The sequence below is a fragment of the Zootoca vivipara genome, chromosome 2 (assembly GCF_963506605.1).
Source record: "Zootoca vivipara chromosome 2, rZooViv1.1, whole genome shotgun sequence".
Lineage (NCBI taxonomy): Eukaryota > Metazoa > Chordata > Lepidosauria > Squamata > Lacertidae > Zootoca > Zootoca vivipara.
The window spans coordinates 381,521-402,711 of record NC_083277.1 but is presented as its reverse complement, the minus strand read 5'-3'; the positions used below and the strand labels follow the sequence as shown (position 1 = coordinate 402,711).

Below are 21,191 nucleotides of genomic sequence, written 5' to 3'. Positions count from 1 at the left end.
GGTCTCTTCCAACTCTAGGATTCTAAAGTTCGCTTCAGCTTAAGTACAGACTTCTGGAACCAATTGTGTACTTAAACCGAGGTACCACTGTATTGCTTTTCACTATGTTGTTCTCTATCACATATCATATAAGACTATACCTTTTAATAGAATAATAATTATTATTATACCACTCCACCTAAGTTGTTATCTTTTATAGTTCAGCATGAGAACAAAAAAGAAAATACATATAACCCCAACCTAAGTGAGCAAACATTTAAAAAAAGAAAAGAAAATTCCCCCTTATTTCATAATCATATATAACCACAGTTTTGACTTCCTGTTAATCCCTAATGCATAAATTATATTTTAAGCATGAATGTATTCCCGTTGTTCTATATTCCACTAACTATTTATCTACTACATTCTTACAACAGTATGTATCCTTCATATTATTGTCCAACTCATTCTTTCTCCACTATCACTCAAATGCCGGCTAGATATTCCCACTATATCAGATCTCACGTCTGTGGGATTTAAGAGATTGGGAAGACTGCTATGGAAATGGGTGGGTTCCGGTGTTTGCCCCTTAAAAGCCTGCAGCATTATTATTATTATTATTACTATTATTGCAATTTCAATGTGGCTCGTGGGCCAGATAAACGGCCTCCGTGGGCCGGAGGTTGCCAATGCCTACTCTATCCTCTCATCCAGGGGAAGGTGCTGTCCCATTGCCAGTGTCCTCAACACAATGCAGCAGCCTCAGGAAGTCAGTGGTGCAGGATTATTTGGGAATGTGTGCAGTTGGACTGTATCAGGAAGATCTTGGAGATCAGGGAAGAAGGAGGAGGAAATGAAATACAGATATTCAGGGTTTTCAGAAGAGGGGGAAGAAGGGGAAAGTGTGTCCCACCAGATAAGGCTCCCCTCATCCCTGGCCATATGCCATCTTTCCTTGGGATGATGGTACTTTGTGTCCAACGACATCTGGAGGGCCAGAGATGCCTCACCTCAGCATAGAAGGTTCCCCAAACTTTTTTCAAAGAGGGCCAGATTTGATGAAGGGAAGGGCCGTGAGGGCCTGTCAAAGTGCCAACCAAAGTTGTGGACCGTTTTTTAGAGTAGAAGTTGAAAAGTGGAACTTTATTTAGACTTTTACCACAGGAAATAAACTGCCACAGGGGCCGGATCAGGCCCCTGAAACGGACTTTGGACAAGCCTGCCCTAGGGGCTCAGGGGCTCTGTTACTTGGGAGTTGGTGGAACTGGATCTTAAGGGTTCTTGAGACCCTAACACTATAAATCCACGGTGTCCACACTCAGCAGTGTAGCAACCCTTGGCGGCCCCTGGGGAAGAGCTTTTTAAAGGAAATTGTTCACCCCCAAAGTTGCTTGCTTAGGAAGGTACAGTGGGTCTGACCACTTGCAGCGCTGTCCCTCCCTCCCCCCGCCCTGCTTTCCTGCACTGCTGCCCACACTAAAGGTGTGTGTGGATGAAATCTGTGGCTAAAATGTCAGATTTTAAAAATCGGATAAATGTCGGAAATGTGGAGAAGTAAAGGGAGACATGTACCACATGGGGTGGGCCTGCCGAAAAGTTAAGGAATTTTGGAACCTCATTTCTGACGAAATGAAAAAGATATTTAAGGTAACGTTTGTAAAAAGATAAGAAGTGTTCCTTCTCAGAATATTAGGTAAGAACATTCCAAAAAATAGAAGAGAAATGTTCTTATATGCCGTATGCGGCAAATTGGAAAGGAAAAAAGATACCTACAGTAAGGGAATGGCAAGATAAACTCTTAGAATTTGCTGAACTGGCTCAATTAACAGACAGGTTAAGGGGAAATACAAAACAATCATTCATACAAAAGTGGGACATGTATAAGAAATATCTGCAAAAATATAAGAATGATACAATCTCTATGGTGGCATTTGATTGACTTGTATAAATATAAATATAAAGCGATTAAATAAAGGAACTGGATATGACATGTTATAAGAATATACTAAAAATTGAGTAAGAATAGGATAACTTTCAATGTTGTAAAGGTAAAATACATCGGGAAATGTCGGGAAGTCAGCAATGTCGGGAAGTTAATCCTTTTTATTTTCTTATATAGATGGTTTATTATTATTATTATTTCTAAGTTAATTTACATTTATTATGTGAGATAGTGTTAAAATGAATTTAGGGGAAGAAGAAATGCTGTAGTTAATAGTTTGTTACAATTGTGATTAAGTTTAAAGAAGTATGAATTTAAGATAGTAAATAAAGATTTACCTGAAAGAGGGGGAAAATAAATCTGTGGCAAAGGTTCTAATACACAATCGTGGCTGAGAAAAACAGCCGTGGAATATGAAACTGGTTTGAAGACTTGGCTTCTTCTTTACACTCAGGTGGAAACATCACTGGTTTCCCTTCCTTTCTCCAGAGTAATCTTCTTTCTTTTCTTTCCCACGATCAGTATTCTTCACCTTTAATAGTCACCTTTTCAGCGTCATTGTGATCTTCAGATGAAGAGAAATATACAAATTTAATAAATAGTTTCCAGTAGGAGCAAAGGGGGAAGAACAGTGAGAGAGGCTTGGGCTGGGATTCTCCACTAAGATAGGCCAGTGTCAGGAGGCAGGTGCGAGACTCGGCGGCATATAATTATTACCAATAGTAATTGGGGTGGGCGTTTTAATCTGGGATTCCCAGCAGTCAGGCTCCAGCTATTTTCCTTCTGCATCTCCAGCTCTCTCCATGCAATGATGCAAGGCTGAGAGATGGAGGTCCAACCCCAAGAACATTCTCCTACCTGAGCACTCCTTCAGCCAACCACAAGCACCAAGCCTTGTCACTGGACTTATATATGGGTCTCCCAAAATGGTCAATATGCACCTCCAGAGGCCAAAGGTGATTAATAAAGATCTAGAGATCAAAGGGGACAAAATGTGGCCTAAGGGGTGGGGGATTATTGTGCAGAGGATGAAGAACTTCATGATGAACTTAGGACCCTGATGAATAGTGGGCAGGTTCATGGACATAGAGCAGCTCCCTTTCCAGTGAGAAACCACTTTTGATAAAAAGTAAACCCCACAGTTCCACCGTATTCTAAGATAATGCTTCTGAACTGCATTACCATTATTTGACATTATTTCATTTGTATTTCCTAAAAACTGGGAACATGGAGGACAAGAGAGAATATACAAGATGTTAAAATAAGAGCAGCTGCTAACTGATGTGTGTAATATTCCTTTCTTCTCTTCCTAGAAAACAAATAGGATTTCCTCCCCTCTTCGCCCCCCAAACCAGACAATGGAGAAGACAGTCAGAATTCTGGGGGGCCACATTAAATGGGAATAACGAAGAAACCATTTAAATACATGGAGCGTGGAAAAAGAGAGGAGAAGCAGTTTGAAAGTATGGAGTGTGAGAAGAGCTTCAGTGACAGTGGAACACTAAGAAAACACCAACGGACTCACACAGGGGAGAAACCCTTTAAATGCATGGAGTGTGGAAAGAGCTTCAGCCAGAGTGGAAAACTTAGAATTCATCAACGGACTCACACAGGGGAGAAACCATTTAAATGCATGGAGTGTGGAAAGAGCTTCAGTAGAAGTGACAGCCTTAATTTACATAATCAAACTCACACAGGGGAAAAACCATTTGAATGCATGGAGTGTGGAAAGAGCTTCAGTCAGAGTGGAAAACTTAGAATTCATCAACGGACTCACACAGGGGAAAAACCATTTGAATGCATGGAGTGTGGAAAGAGCTTCAGTCAGAGTGGAAAACTTAGAATTCATCAACGGACTCACACAGGGGAGAAACCATTTGAATGCATGGAGTGTGGAAAGAGCTTCAGTCAGAGTGGAAAACTTAGAATTCATCAACGGACTCACACAGGGGAGAAACCATTTGAATGCATGGAGTGTGGAAAGAGCTTCAGTCAGAGTGGAAACCTTCGAATTCATCAACAGACTCACACAGGGGAGAAACCATTTGAATGCATGGAGTGTGGAAAGAGCTTCTCTTCTAGTTGGACACTAAGACTACATCAACAGACTCACACAGGGGAGAAACCATTTGAATGCATGGAGTGTGGAAAGAGCTTCAGTCAGAGTGGAAACCTTCGAATTCATCAACAGACTCACACAGGGGAGAAACCATTTAAATGCATGGAGTGTGGAAAGAGCTTCAGTCAGAGTGGAAACCTTCGAATTCATCAACAGACTCACACAGGGGAGAAACCATTTAAATGCATGGAGTGTGGGAAAAGCTTCAGTAGAAGTGACCACCTTAATTTACATAATCAAACTCACAGGGGAAAAACCATTTGAATGTATGGAGTGTGGAAGGAGCTTCACTTGTAGTGGAACACTAAGAATACATAAACGGACTCACATGGGGAAAACCATTTAACTGTACAGAGTGTGGAAAGAGTGGAAAACTTAGAATTCATCAACGGACTCACACAGTGGAGAAACCATTTAAATGTATGGTGTGTGGAAAAAGCTCAGTCGGAATGACAACCTTAGAATTCATCAACGGACTCACACAGGGGAGAAACAAATGCATGGACTGTAGAAGGAGCTTCACTGAGAGTGGACTTCTTACAAAACATCAACAAACTCATACCGGGGAGAAACCATAGAAGTGCTAGGGAATTAGATAGAGGTTCCGTTGTAGTGGATGTCTTCAAACCATCAAAAGACTCGGAGTGTTAAAAGCTGTAAGAGTGGAAACTCTACAGGCCATCAAAATAAGAGACACGGTTTAAATAGAAAGAATGTGGAATATACATTGGTTATTAGAGTGTAGAACCTGTTTCTCTCCTACTTGACACTTTCTCTCACATCAATCACAGCGTATGTGAGCTTTTGTTGTTTGTATGTAAGATTGTCTAGACATGTATTTAAAGTAATCAAGGTAACAATTCACAATAGTAAGCACAATATAATATTGAATGTACTGTTCGATAGGGAGGGGGAGTGTGTGAGTCTGGAGTGTTGCTTCTGAATGAGGATGGACTGAGAGTGAGCTGGTTTTGGTGTTTGGGGGAGGGAGTTGGAAATGTTTGTATCTGGGAATGAAGAGTTGCCCAAAGTGGAGCTGAAATTTGGAAGCAGAGTTAGATTAATATTATAGGAACACCAGCATCACTCCCACTGTTATAATTGCAATAATCGAACCATAAAGACACAGAAAGACTGAAAGCACCTATATTTAGCTCTTTCCAATTACCGCCCAGTTTCGAATCTTCCATACCTGGGTAAGGTAATTGAGAGAGCGGTTGCCGATCAGCTGCGTAGGTTTCTGGATGAAACATCGGCTCTGGATTCATTTCAGTCCGGCTTTCGCCCTGGTTATGGGACCAAGATGGCTCTGGTCGCCCTAACAGATGATCTCCCTAGACAGCTGGATCAAGGCGGGTCGGGACTGCTGATTCTTTTAGATCATTCAGCAGCCTTCGACATGGTCGATCACAAACTTTGAGACCACCGCCTTGCCGACGTGGGGATTCAGGGCACAGTCCTTGGTGTGTGGAGTCCCACAGGGCACAATCCTTTCCCCGATGCTTTTTCACATCTTTATGCATCCCCTTGCCCAGATTGTCCAGAGTTTTGGGCTGGGTTGTCATCAATATGCTGATGACACCCAGATTTATCTGCTGATGGACAGTGGAGTACAGGATCAGATTTAAGGTGCTGGTTTTGACCTTTAAAGTCCTCGTACCTACAGGACCGCCTCTCCTGGTATGCCCCACGGTGTACCTTAAGGTCCACAAAGAATAAAATTTTGGATATCCAGAGCCATAAGGTGGTTAGATTGGTCTCAACTAGGACCAGGGCCTTCTCAGTACTGGCCCCGACTTGGTGGAACACTCTCTCACAGGAGACCAGGACCCTGCAGGATTTGACATCTTTCCGCAGGGCCTGCAAGACGGAGCTGTTCCGCCTGGCCTTCAGCCTGGACTCACTCTAACTCCTGTTTTCCTCTCTTATGGTTTTGATTTGGGCCATTTTAAAATGAGGCTGCATTTTAAATTTTAAATTGTATTATAACCTGTATTTTAACTACAGGTAGGTAGCCGTGTTGGTCTGAGGTAGGCGAAACAAAATTTTAAAAATTCAAAAAGAAAGAAAAACAATCAGTTAAAATACAGTCGAAACATAATAAAAAAATTCCTTCCAGCAGCACCTTAGAGACCAACTAAGTTTTTATTTTGGTATGAGCTTTTGTGTGCATGCACACTTCTTCAGATACACTGGAATAGAAGTTCCCAGACGCTTATATATAAAGGTTGGGGAGGGGGGTATCACTCAGAGGGTGGTGGAAATGGATGATTGACTGACTGATAGCTGTTGACAACTGTAAATGACTGCAAATGATCTTTACAGGAAGAAGTAAGCGGTGAGATGGCTTACTTTTCACCGGCTTACCATCTCACCGCTTACTTTTTCCTGTAAAGAGCATTTGAAGTCATTTACAGTCGTCAACAGCTATCAGTCAGTCAATCACCCATTTCCACCACCCTTCTGAGTGATAAGCATATGTATATGTATATGTAAGCATCTGGGGACTTCTATTCCAATGTATCTGACGAAGTGTGCATGCACACGAAAGCTCATACCAAAATAAAACTTAGTTGGTCTCTAAGGTGCTACTGAAGGAATTTTTTTATTATGTTTCGACTGTATTTTAACTGATTGTTTTTCTTTCTTTTGCACCTTATTGTAATTTTACTGGTGTCTGCCGCCCTGAGCCCGGTTTTGACAGGGGTGGGCGGGGTATTAATGAAAAATATATTTATTTATTATTACTTATATGCAGAAGGTAATCTTGAAACCCTCATCTATTCTTTTGATTTATAGATATATTGTGTATAGATATTTTTGGTGGCAGGAGAAATAAAAGGGGTGTTTACTGGCATAACCAGGAAAGGCTCTGTTCCTAGCTGCAGGTCTTGCATGAGGAGGGAAGGGGGCACAGGGAAGAAGGGGCCGTACCAGAGCATCTCAAAGCAATGTAAGGATGAGTCTACTGTGGAAGGAGGTCCAGGCAGGACCCAAAGCGAGAGTGCTAAGGGTCAACTTCCTCCAACTCCACCAGCTGCCCCAAGGCAGGAGCCCCCTCTGAGCCCTGAGGGTGGAAAGCTTCCCTCCACCTTTGAAAGTGGACATGATCCGAGGGCAGTGATGGCGAACCTTTTAGAGACCGAGTCCCCAAACCTCAACGCAAAACCCACTTATTTATCACAAAGTGCCAATGTGGCAGTTCTACCTGTATATCTAATTTTTTCTGTTTGTTTCACGTTTCTTCTTTATGACTTCTGTTGTAATAAATAATCCTTCATAAACGTTATTGCATTACATTCTTCTTTAAATTATCTTTCCAATCTTTCCATTGATATGTAATGTTATGGTATAACTCAGTGCTTTCTTTCTATAAAAAAATATATATTTAGGGGGTACTCTCATATTGATGCCAGCTGCATCAATCTCGTACCCTAAAAAAATCGACTTTGGACACCCCAAAAACACACTTCTCCTTTTTAAGCTTAAGCCCCGCATCCTGCAATCTGATTAAAACAGCACGGACACGCTCAAGCAGGTCCTGAGCATTTTTCCCAGCGATAAGAACATCATCAAAATAGGGCAAGACCCCCGGAAGCCCTCGTAAGAGGCGCTCCATAAGCCCCTGAAAGATTCCCGGTGCCACACTGACCCCAAACTGGAGCCTTTTTACGCTAAATGCGCCCTTGTGGGTGACAATGGTCTGAGCCTCAGCAGAGTGCTCTGACACTGGCAGTTGTTGGTATGCCTGAGCCAAGTCAAGCTTTGCAAATACCGTGCCCCCAGATAACGTGGCCAACAACTGAGAAACTACTGGAATAGGGTATGAATTGCCCCGTAACGCTTTGTTAATTGTACACCTGTAATCTGTGCATATGCGCACTTCCCCGTTTGCCTTCAAGGGCGTGACAACCGGGGTCTCCCATCTGGCGGATTCAACAGGTTCTAATACCCCTTGGGCTACAATTTTATCTAATTCAGCATCAATTTTTGGCTTAAGGGCGAAAGGAACTCGCCTGGGCTTAAGCCGGATGGGAGCAATACTTGGATCAAGGGCAAAATCAAGAGGGGCCCCCTTGTAACACCCCAGGGATCCATCAAAAAGCATTGCAAACTCCTGGTACAAGACATCAAATTTTTCATTAGTCACTGTAACAGAATTAAGCCCCGAAATCCCCAGTCCCAATGCTGGAAACCAGTCCGTGCCCAACAGACTGGGACGGTTACCCTTAGCAATCACAAGCTTCAGTACGGCTGTCCTGGCTCTGAACTGTACCTTGACGGAGCACATTCCCAAAATTGAAATGCGGCCTGCCGTGTATGACTGCAGTGTGACTGGAAAAGTCTCCAATGAGGGAAACTTACCCCCCGGAAAGAAGGAGCGGGCAGTTCGGTCGGAGACCATGGAAAATCCTGACCCAGAGTCCACTTCCATGTCGCAGGGATGCCCTTCAATCTGGACCCGGATGGTTGTCTTCTCCTGTGCGGGGAAGGGTACGGTCTTCCCATTTATTACGGTGAGGTAGTTGCAGTCATCAACGAGGTGAGTGCTGGATGCAGATCTGCGGTGCGAAGATCTCGGGGACACTGCAGAATCAGAGGTGGCAGAATGACAGACCCTTGCAAGGTGGCCCAACTGGCCACATGCCCGGCACATGACGTCACAGAAACGGCAATTTTTCCCGTCGTGGTTTCCCCCACAGCCGGCACAAGCGGGGCGATGGTTTTTGGATGCAGTGGTACTATGGCGGACCAACTCAACCCCTCGCACGGGGCTCTGGTCTGGACTGGCTACAGGGTCTCCCGTGAAATGGGTGGTGTTCAACAGTGCTTTCGCTGGCTTGAGTACGTCGGCGGACTCTTCCTTCTCTGTGGCTTCCGTGGCAATGGCTTCCTGCAGAGCGGAGGCAAGGGTGACCCCTTCTTTCGCGATGATGCGGCGGCGGGCCTTGCTGCTACTGAGGCCACAGGCAAAACGGTCTCTCAGGCTTTCCTCGAAGTTGGAGAACCCACAATGCTGTGCAAGCTTCCGGAGCTCAGCTAGAAACGTTGCCGCAGGCTCCCCTGCTTGCTGCTGCCGTTTGTAGAAATCGACCCGCCTGGACATCTTGGTTGCGGTCGGAGCCAAATGACTAGTCATTTTGGCTATGATGTCTCTCAAAGAGGCATCCTGTAGTTTAACTGGTGCCAGCAGTGCCTTTGCTAGCTCGAAGGTCTCTGGGCCACAACAACTGAGAAATGTGGCCCTCTTCTTGGCGGCGTCTGTAATACCCCTTGCTGTTGCATAGAACTCGAACCGCTCTGTAGTGTTCTCTTTTAGGAATTTAATGTAGGAAATCAGGAAAACTTAACCAAGTGGTGGTTGAGAAGGAGGTCTAGAACCAAGGGTTCTTCGGACAGACTTTTTCTGCCTGGGTTGAGGGATTCTGATTTCTGAGAATTAAATTCCTTGCTAAATTCCATTTCTCTTGGTGCTGGAATCACGTTTCCAAGCTGGGTTCAAAAAACCAGGCATCTGTGCCTGTTTGTCTTCCAGTTGCCATTTGTTTCCTGCCTGGTTGTAAAACATTTGGTGTCTTTGACCAAAAGGGCATTCTGCATTCCTCTCTGGCAAACATCCTCCCAAAGTGCCTTTGATGTAGATCTACTATCTTTCACAGGTTTCTGTGTGTGTTTACTGCTTTTACAATTTCCTGCTTCTGCTCCTGTTCACATGCTTTGTAGTGTTAATCAGGGGAATGTGAGAAGGGGGTAGGATTTCAGGATAGTCGCTGTTAATTATTCACTGTACTAGAATCTTATTGGAGCATTTGAATCTTGGTGTCACCTTAATTATAATAAAAATGGCCTGGAGAGGAAGGAAGGAGATTCATTCTTTTCCTTCTCTCTCTCAGGCTACTTGCTGGTCAAGAGCTCTGTTCCTTTGTCTTATTTCAATGTGGTATTGCCACATTTTTCCTAAAAAGTATGTTAAAGGAACAACTTATGGCATAATTCAAAAAAAAAACCTAAAATAGGAAAAAGTTTTTCATTTATTTATTTATTTATTTTGTTTTAATTAAAGTTGAATAATAAAAGTTTTAACTGAGATAAGCGAAAGAGTAAATAATAGTATCATTGACTAACATACAGCTACAATCCTATACGCTCTGCATAATCCTCCCATTTGTGTGGAGAGCTGAGCTGGAAGGGTTCCAACACTCTGCCGGCCTCCATTCCGCGGCTGGTCAGGCTGACTGATGCTGGTCGGTGAGGGCTTGAGCGTGAACAGCAGTTTTCGTTACTCAACCCTCGAACTCGGAACCTGGGCCAAGGGAATGTCTCCTTGCAGCCTCACAATTCCGATCCCACCTTCGTCGCCAGTTGTTATGTCGTGAGTGTGATTTCAGCTCTTCGTGAAGTCAGCTCAGAATAGTGATTCAGCATACTAGCAAGGAACTGCTAGGAGTCAAGTATAACAAGAACAGTCTTCTTTATTGCAGTAGGAATCTTGACTGAACTGGAGGGAAAGGGTGAGCTCCTTTTATACTCTCAGGAGCAGGGCTTGGGGAAAGGATACATTTAGATTTTGGCGGGACCCTATCAGAGTGAGGATCCAAATTGTGCTAACAAGTTAACCAATAGCAACTGTCATCGCACCCATTTGAATTGCCCTGGAGCGGGAAAGGTACCGGTAGTTACAGGACTAGCAGAGAAACTCATGAACACAGATTAAACCAATACATAACAGGGGGGACCCAGTGGGCCATTTAAGAGACTCTATAGGGGACTCAGCCAAAGTGGGGCCTTCAGGGGAGTCTGAGGGGGGACTCTGAGGGGCCATTTAAGAGACTCAGCCAAAGTGGGGCCTATAGGGGGCTCTGAGGGGGGACTTTGAGGGGCCATTTAAGAGACTCAGCCAAAGTGGGGCCTATAGGGGAGTCTGAGGGGGGACTCTGAGGGGCCATTTAAGAGACTACGCCAAAGTGGGGCCTATAGGGGAGTCTGAAGAGGGACTCTGAGGGGCCATTTGGCAGACACTTGGGGAGGCAAAGCAAGTCAGGGGGGAGATGTCCAGCCAGGACCCTCCTCCCTTGGGAAAAGGGGTGCACTGGAGAGCAGTCCATCCTGTGAGCTGCCTGTCCTGCAGTCTGAGGCGGGACAGATCCTGCCCAGCCATAGATCCACCACTCAGGAGGATGAGGACAGAGAATTTGGGTGCAACTTGCGCTATGAATGCTCCCCTGAGATTTCCTGTAACAGGAATAGCAGCTCCGCTGGGGCACCTCCTTGCATAACAAAATGAGTAACAGAATGAATTTCAACAGGGACAAATGTCAGGCCCTGCACTTAGGCAAGACTAGCAGGACATGTGAAAAGGATCCAGGGGTCTTGGTGGACCACTAGCTTAACACAGGGTGAGGCAGCCACAAAAAAAGATAACTCTATTGTAGGCTGTAGGGTCTGACTCCAACCAAGGGCTTCAAGTTGCAAGAAAGGAGATTCTGACTAAGCATTTGGAAACCCTCTCGGACAGCAAGAGCTGCTTGGCAGGGGAACAGACTCAGCAGAGGTTGGGGGGCCCCCTGTCCTGGATGCTTGAGCTGACATGCCTGCCTTGCAGGGGGTTGGTCTAGATGACCCTTCAGGCCCTTCCAGTTCTCAGATTCTGTGATGCTATGGCTCTTCAAAGGGGCAGTGGGGAGAAGGGGGAAAATATATACACATATATAATGACAAGGGAGAAGACCATTGAGGGTCATCCTAAGTCGCTGGCCCAAGCCCCAAAGGCGCATCCCAACTTCGGTCTTCTCTGCAGGGCTGTTGTAACGGGGACACCCTACGTCACAGCCCTGCCTCCCCCACGTGGGGAAATGGGTGGGGAAATGACGGAATCCCCCTCCCCCCCTCTCCTGGCAAAGGAATGAAAGATAGGAAGGGGGAGGACTTTTGGGGAGGTGGGGGGGGTCTCTTTCCCTGCCGCCTCCGGGGATCGAACCTGGGAGATTATCAGGGAAGAAACAGGATACTCAGAAATTGTTTGGAAGGAGGAGAATTTGTGTCTTCTGGGAGGGAGGGGGGCGTCACTCATTCCTCCCCCCAAGGGTCAGTGAGCTCCGCTTCCTAGAGAGGCAGGGAGGTTGGGAGGGGGAGGGGCCAAGGTGGGAGGGGGAGGGGCCGCCATTCACATTCCCGGAAGAGGAGCAGGTCGGCAGAGGAGGAGGAAAAAGGAGGGAAAAGGTATATCTATCTATATATATACGGTATTGTGGGGGGCGGGAGAGAGATAAAGACGCGCTTTTGCTCCCCCTGAGTCTGCAAACAGGGCAGCTGGGAAGGGAGGGCAGGATTTGGGGGGGGGGGGTGAAAGGAGAGTAGGAGAGTCCTCCCCTCCCCCTTCTTTCTGTGGGTCAGTCGAGCGGGGGAGGGGCTGATTCAGGCCCAGAGGGAAAGGAAATGGGAAGAGAAGAGCGAGCGGGGGGGGGGGCAGGGAGGAAAGGGGGCAGAACCCCCCCCCCCCCGGAACAACTCCCTTCCTGGGCGCTCTCTGCACAGGCCCCGATCCGTGCAATCCAGCTTTAAATCGGGGACCCTCCATTCGCAGGGTTTGCATTGCCCCCTCCGCTTGGGAGTCTAGAGATGCTCAGCTGCCCTGCCCCCCCCGGGCGCTTTTTCAGAAATGGAAATGGGAGTCCCCCCCCCCTTAAGGGCTGAGACTTGAACCGAGGCCCCAATTCCGCGTCTCTCTGCCAGTTCCGGATTCCCCTTGGCAGGAATCCCTGGGGCGCCGCGATCCTGGCTCCCCTTTGGATGGAGTATCAGAGAGAGGGAGTCCATGGAAGGGTTAAAGGGGGAGAGAGAGGCCTGGATAGAGACCTCCCCCCCCCCGGTCTCCCTCCTCTCCCCAGGGGGGCCTCTGGGCAGATATACCCTGCCAGATGGGCGGGGTATAAATAATAAATAATTATTATTATAAAGGGGAGACTGGGGGCAGAGGGAGGAGGGCAGAGGGAGGGAGGGAGGGAAGCATCCCTGGGGGAGAAATCAAAGCCAGCATTGGCAGGAGGTGGAGAAAGAGAGAGAGACAGACAGACAGACAGACAGACAGACAGACAGACAGACAGACAGACAGACAGACAGACAGACAGACTTGGGGGCTGCCTGCCTTGACTTCTCCCTCCTGCCCAGAAATCTCCTTTGAGTAGACCAGGGAGAGATCCCTGAACAGGAGGCCTGATCCACCCACCCTCTCCTCCCTTGAAGCTCAGTCCTTGCCCTGCCATAAGTCTCAGGTCAGCTCCTGCATGGGGCGCTGGGGGCTGTTATAGGGAGTCCAACCATGGGGGGAAAGGGGAAAGGGAGGAAGCCCCCTTTATGATTTCCGCCCTTTGAGGCTTCTGTCTTGGCAACTACAGTCTCACCCACATGCCTGTGTTTCTCTAGAGAAGCATCTAAAGGATTCCTTCTCCCCATTCCACCAGGTTTCCATTACTGCCACTATTTCATATCTCTTAAATCTGGGATTTAAGGGATTGGGAAGATTGTTATGGAAATGGGTGGGATTCCCCCCCCCCAACAGCCTGTGTATTTATCATTACAATTGTTATTGTTATTTATTTAATTGAATCCCTCCCCAAACATAAATACATATCCACTTGTTGATTTGTAGTCAGTGGTACATCCGGCCCAATCTGCATCAATATCCCCAAACTTTCAGGATTACTAACAGCTGGCAACCTCCATTTACAATTCATTGTGCCTTTCAAATACCGTACCCCCCTTTTCACACCCGCACAGTCCTGTTCAGGGGGCGCATATACCTTCCTACTAAGAATTCCCACAGCATTAACTAAGTCAGGTTTCCAAGTTGTCGTTTAGTCGTTTAGTCGTGTCCGACTCTTCGTGACCCCATGGACCATAGCACGCCAGGCACTCCTGTCTTGCACTGCCTCCCGCAGTTTGGTCAAACTCATGTTCGTAGCTTCGAGAACACTGTCCAACCATCTTGTCCTCTGTCGTCCCCTTCTCCTAGTGCCCTCCATCTTTCCCAACATCAGGGTCTTTTCCAAGGATTCTTCTCTTCTCATGAGGTGGCCAAAGTATTGGAGCCTCAGCTTCACGATCTGTCCTTCCAGTGAGCACTCAGGGCTGATTTCCTTAAGAATGGATAGGTTTGATCTTCTTGCAGTCCATGGGACTCTCAAGAGTCTCCTCCAGCACCATAATTCAAAAGCATCAATTCTTTGGCGATCAGCCTTCTTTATGGTCCAGCTCTCACTTCCATACATCACTACTGGGAAAACCATAGCTTTAACTATACGGACCTTTGTCGGCAAGGTGATGTCTCTGCTTTTTAAGATGCTGTCTAGGTTTGTCATTGCTTTTCTCCCAAGAAGCAGGCGTCTTTTAATTTCGTGACTGCTGTCACCATCTGCAGTGATCAAGGAGCCCAAGAAAGTAAAATCTCTCACTGCCTCCATTTCTTCCCCTTCTATTTGCCAGGAGGTGATGGGACCAGTGGCCATGATCTTGGTTTTTTTGATGTTGAGCTTCAGACCATATTTTGCACTCTCCTCTTTCACCCTCATTAAAAGGTTCTTTAATTCCTCCTCGCTTTCTGCCATCAAGGTTGTGTCATCTGCATATCTGAGGTTGTTGATATTTCTTCCGGCAATCTTAATTCCGGCTTGGGATTCATCTAGTCCAGCCTTTCGCATGATGAATTCTGCATATAAGTTAAATAAGCAAGGAGACAATATACAACCTTGTCGTACTCCTTTCCCAATTTTGAACCAATCAGTTGTTCCATATCCAGTTCTAACTGTAGCTTCCTGTCCCACATAGAGATTTCTCAGGAGACAGATGAGGTGATCAGGCACTCCCATTTCTTTAAGAACTTGCCATAGTTTGCTATGGTCGACACAGTCAAAGGCTTTTGCATAGTCAATGAAGCAGAAGTAGACGTTTTTCTGGAACTCTCTAGCTTTCTCCATAATCCAGCGCATGTTTGCTATTTGGTCTCTGGTTCCTCTGCCCCTTCGAAATCCAGCTTGCACTTCTGGGAGTTCTCGGTCCACATACTGCCTAAGCCTGCCTTGTAGAATTTTAAGCATAACCTTGCTAGCGTGTGAAATGAGCGCAATTGTGCGGTAGTTGGAGCATTCTTTGGCACTGCCCTTCTTTGGGATTGGGATGTAGACTGATCTTCTCCAATCCTCTGGCCATTGCTGAGTTTTCCAAACTTGCTGGCATATTGGGTGTAGCACCTCAACAGCATCATCTTTTAAAATTTTAAACAGTTCAGCTGGAATATCATCACTTCCACTGGCCTTGTTATTAGCAGTGCTTTCTAAGGCCCATTTGACTTCACTCTCCAAGATGTCTGGCTTCCAAGTGGTACCAAGATACAAAAGTCTACCAATTGCTGACCTGGATTCTATGTTGTCAGGTAATGGTTTCAAATCCTGCTGATTCTTTAAGAAGTCAGTAGCCATGGGCGTTGCAACTGGGTGTGCATCTTGCATTTGCAAATTCTGGATCAGGTAATGAATCCTTTGCTGTTGATTTAGAAGAAATGACCCATCTTATTCTCTTTCAACTTGGATTCCGAGGTAGTACTGGATCTTTCCCAGTTCCTTGACCTCAACCTCTTTGCTTAGGTGTTTCACAACCTGTGCATAGTCTCTTTCATTTGCTGTGGCAAAAATCGAGTCATCAGCAAAAGCTAAAACGTATGAGAAATATATGCTCCATTCCTTGACTTGCTGTACAGGCCCTTGTCGGCATGGCCTTGCTTGTACCCAAGCTGCATCAACATTTTGTGCAGTTTCTGATTCCAGGCTCTAGCATAAAGTCCAGAAAGTCCCTTTTGCAGTTTGCTCACTAAATACTACTACTAATAATTTATTATTTATACCCCACCCGGCATTCCACAGGGTGGGTGCCACTACCGAGAAGGCCCTCTGCCTGCTTCCCTGTAAGTTGGCTTCTCATAGCAAGGGAACCGCCGGAAGGCCCTCGGCGCTGGACCTCAGTGTCCGGGTAGAATGATGGGGGTGGAAACGCTCCTTCAGGTATACTGGTCCGAGGCCGTTTAGGGCTTTAAAGGTCAGCACCAACACTTTGAATTGTGCTCGGAAACGTACTGGGAGCCAATGTAGGTCTTTCAAGACCAGTGTTATGTGGTCTCATCGGCCGCTCCCAGTCACCAGTCTAGCTGCCGCATTCTGGGTTAGTTGTAGTTTCCGGGTCACCTTCAAAGGTAGCCCCACAGGACTTCCGGGCCAGCGCCGATCGGCGGGGTTTCGTCTCGTCTCCGAGGCGACCCGTCTCTGCTAGGAGTGGGGAGGGCAGCGAGAGCGACGCTGTGCCCCTTAGAACCCCGGGAAGAGCGTCCCAGGGGTGAATTTGTTCAGCGGAGCCCCAATCCGGACTCCCCAACTCTCTGGCAAGCTCTAATAAGAGCCCCGGAGCGAGGAGGGTAGAAGTCACGGGGGCCATTTTGAACAACAGCGTTACCCTAGCGGAGAGAAGCTCCGAGCCGGAGGCGGAGAGCGCTGGATTCTTCCGAAAGAACGATTTGTAAATAAGACTGTAAGTAAGCCTCAAAAGATTGGATTAGAAATAATTTGGACTTGGGAGAGAGGGGGGGGAAACGGAAGCCACCCCCCCCCCCACTGGCAATTTTAGAAACAGTAAATAAATACCCGAAGCCGCGAACAGAAGATTTTGATTTAAAAGGTTTCCTCAAAGACGTTAAAAAAGTTCTCCCCTGGATGCAGGGTAAAAGGGGAGAAGGACAGTGGTTATAAATGCCCTGCAGAAAGATAAACAGCTGCCTTGGACACAGAATTGACCTGCGCCTCCATGGACAGCTGTGAGTCCAAAACGACTCCCAGGCTGGGCACCTGGTCCTTCAGGGGCACACTTACCCCATTCAGGACCAGGGAGTCCTCCACACCTGCTCGCCTCCTGTCCCCCACAAACAGTACTTCTGTCTTGTCAGGATTCAGTCTCAATCTGTTAGCCGCCATCCGTCCTCCAACCGCCTCCAGGCACTCACAAACGACCTTCACCGCCTTCACTGGTTCTAATTTGAAAGAGAGGTAGAGCTGGGTATCATCCGCATACTGATGAACACCCAGCCCAAACCCCCTGATGATCTCTCCCAGCGGCTGCATGCAGATGTTAAAAAGCATGGGGGAGAGGACAGAACCCTGAGGCACCCCACAAGTGAGAGCCCCGGGGTCTGAACACTCATCCCCCCACCACCACTTTCTGAACACGGCCCAGGAGGAAGGAGCGGAACCACTGTATGACAGTGCCCCCAGCTCCCAGCCCCTCTAGACGGTCCAGAAGGATGTTATGGTCGATGGTGTCAACATCTCCTTCTGTGTGGCCTTCCTCCAGAGAGAGGCTTCTGCAGTTGGCATCTCCTCCCATGTAGAAGGTTTTTGAGAACAGAATTTGTGTGGCAGCGACAGTGAGAGCCCCCATTAGCTAAAGTGGTACCTCAGATTGAGAATGATTTCAGGTTAAGAATGGACCTCCAGAACGAATTAAGTTCGTAACCTGAGGTATCACTGTAGCTTCCAAGACTTCTCTTGCTTCCAGAAGCACTATCAAATGTTGCTTCCAGTGCACAAAATTGTATTCATTTAACTTAGGACCCTGATGAATAGTGGGCAGGTTCATGGACATAGAGCAGCTCCCTTTCCTATGAGAAACCACTTTTTTATAAAAAGTAAACTCCACAGCGTATTCTAAGAAAATGCTACTTCATTAACGCTGATTAAGGGTTATGAGAGGCTGATGATGCATTACAATTATTTAACATTATTTCATCTGCCTTTCTTAAAAATTTGGAACATATGGAGGGCAGGAGAGAATGTATGAGATGTCAAAATAAAAGCAGGTCTTGATTGATGTGTGTAATATTCCTTTGTTTTCTTCCTAGAAAACAAATAGGATTTCCTCCCCCCTTCACCCTCCAACGAAGACAATGGAGAAGGCCGCCAGAAATCTGGGGAGGCATTTCAATGCAAATAATGAAGAAGCCGTTAAAAAACCATTTAAATGCATGGAGTGCGGAAAGAGGTTCAGGCAGAGTGGAACACTAAGAAGACATCAACGGACTCACACGGGGGAGAAACCATTTGAATGTATGGAGTGTGGAAAGAGCTTCACTGCCAGTGGAAATCTTAGAATTCATCAACGGACTCACACAGGAGAGAAACCATTTAAATGTATGGAGTGTGGAAAGAGCTTCAGTCAGAGTGGAGCACTAAGAATTCATCAACAGACTCACACAGGGAAGAAACCATTTAAATGTATGGAGTGTGGAAAGAGCTTCAGTCAGACTGGACACCTTAGAATTCATCAACAGACTCACACAGGGGAGAAACCATTTAAATGTCTTGAGTGTGGAAAGAGCTTCAGTCGGAGTGGAACACTAAGAATTCATGAACGGACGCACACGGGGGAGAAACCATTTAAATGCATGGAGTGTGGAAAGAGCTTCAGTCAGAGTGAAAAACTAAGAATTCATAAACGGACACACACGGGGGAGAAACCATTTGAATGTATGGAGTGTGGAAAGAGCTTCACTAAGAGTGGAACACTAAGAATTCATCAACGGACGCACACGGGGGAGAAACCATTTGAATGTATGGAGTGTGGAAAGAGCTTCACTGAGAGTGGAAATCTTAGAATTCATCAACGGACTCACACAGGAGAGAAACCATTTAAATGTATTGAGTGTGGAAAGAGCTTCAGTCAGAGTGGAGACCTTAAAATTCATCAACGGACTCACACAGGAGAGAAACCATTTAAATGCATAGAGTGTGGAAAGAGCTTCAGTCAGACTGGACACCTTAGAATTCATCAACAGACTCACACAGGGGAGAAACCATTTAAATGTCTTGAGTGTGGAAAGAGCTTCAGTCAGACTGGACACCTTAGAATTCATCAACAGACTCACACAGGAGAGAAACCATTTAAATGTATGGAGTATGGAAAGAGCTTCAGTCAGAGTGGACGTCTTACAAAACATCAACAAATTCATACTGGGGAGAAACCATGTAAGTCCTAGGGAAGTGGATTGAGGTTCAGTTGTGGTGGAAGTCTTACAAACCACCTAAAGACTCTGAGGCGTAAGAGCTGTAAGAGTGGAAACTCTACAAGCCATGAATTAACTCAAAGAAGGGAAATGGTTTAAATAGAAGGATTGTGGATTCTGCTTTGGTTATTATGGAACGGTTTTTAAAATGTAGAACCTATTTGTCTCCTAATTGACACTTTCCTTCACATCAGTGACAGGAAATCCATCTTAAAGGCATGCAGCGTATGTGAGCTTCTCTTGTTTGTATGTAACAATGTGTAGACATGTTTTTAAAGTAATGAGGGTAACATTTCAAAATAGTAAGCATAATATAATATTTCATGTACTGTTCGATAGGGAGGGGGAGTGTGTGAGTCTGGAGTGTTGCTTCTGAATGAGGACGGACTGAGGGTGAGCTGGTTTTGGTGTTTGGGGGAGGGAGGTGGAAATGTTTGTATTTGGGAATGGAGAGTTTCAGAAAGTGGAGCTGAGATTGGAGGTGTTGCTTTGGAAGCAGAGTTAGATAAATATTATAGGAACAGCAGCATCACTCCCACTGTTATCATTCCAATGATGCAACCATGAAGACACAGATATATTGTGTATAGATATATTTGGGGGCAGGAGAAATAAAAGGGGTGTTTAGTGGCATAACGAGGAAAGGCTCTGTTCCTAGTTGCACGTCTTGCAAGAGGAGGGAAGGGGGCACAGGGAAGAAGGGGCCGTACCAGAGCATCTCAAAGGTTCAGGCAGGTCCCAAAGCGAGAGTGCTAAGGGTCAACTTCCTCCAACTCCACCAGCTGCCCCAAGGCAGGAGCCCCCTCTGGGCCCTGAGGGTGGAAAGCCTCCCTCCCCCTTTGCAACTGGACATGATCCGAGGGCAGTGATGGCGAACCTTTTAGAGACCGAGTCCCCAAACTTCAACGCAAAACCCACTTATTAATCACAAAGTGCCAATGTGGCGGTTCTACTTGTATATCTAATTTTTTCTGTTTGTTTCAAGTTTATTCTTCATGGCTACTGTTGTAATAAATAATCCTTCATAAATGGTATTGCATTATATTCTTCATTAAATTATCTTTCCACTGAGATGTTATGTTATGGTATAACTCAGTTATATGTTACAAAATGAAGGAGATTGTATGAAGGAATGAATTTGTTTGAATGAATTTCTAAGCAGGATAGGTTTTCTGAATACAAACTGCTTCTCTTCGGGCAGGCCTGGGTGGCTAGCATACAATGTTTCCCATTCTAATTGGTTTACTAGGTAACGAGGTTTCGATCTGCAGTCAGTCCCTTCTCCTCCTGCCAAAATCCTTGAGCTGGCTCTGCAGAACCAATGCATTCTCCTGGTTGGCTAGAATGGAGCTTTCTTCAAAGACGAGCTTCATTCACAACTGCAAACCCATGGGATCGCTTATCGGGGTTTGAGGAGGGAAAACCAATCTTTCTTCAGGAGGGGGTCTGGTCTGGTGTGTTGCTGGGGTAGCATAATATTGGAGCGGTCGGGCTCCCTTGAGGGCATCAGTCCAGCTCCTATCGGGTGCAAGTGAGACCTTGTTCATGTGCCCCCCCCCCCCGTCCTGTCCCTATCAATGGGGAGGAATGAGTTTCAAAAAGGGATTCTTCCTCTACCCCCCCCTTCCAGAAAACATCATTTCCCTTACCTCCAAACAAGCTCTATAATTCCATTTCTTTCCTGAAAAGGTCTCAGGATCCATCCCCGGCAGTGGCTTGGAAAAGACCCCCCATCTCTGAAAAGACTCCTCCTTGGAGCATGAAGCTCACACAGGCTGACACTCCCGCCCCTCTGGAGGAACCCCTCTCCTGCCCCCATTTCAACTCTCCGCTATGGGGTGCAGACCCCTGCAGAAATTGCACCAGGACCCCGCAATGCAAGTCTTCCACATATCTCCTCCAGCGACTCCCCCAGTAAATAGGCGGGGGTATGCTCTAGGTCCATAGCTCTATGGGCACACAAAGTGTTTCCAGGCTGGAGGGAGGAGAGGTTTTGGGCAGGGGAGGAGGGGCGACAGTGGACAACCCCCCCCTTTATATTGCAGAAAAGGAAA

At 46.4% G+C, this 21,191-nt stretch overlaps 1 pseudogene; it reads left to right on the top strand.

Moving 5' to 3' along the window:
• Positions 1 to 328: 328 nt before the first annotated feature.
• Positions 329 to 21,191, top strand: LOC132591680 (zinc finger protein 91-like; annotated as a pseudogene).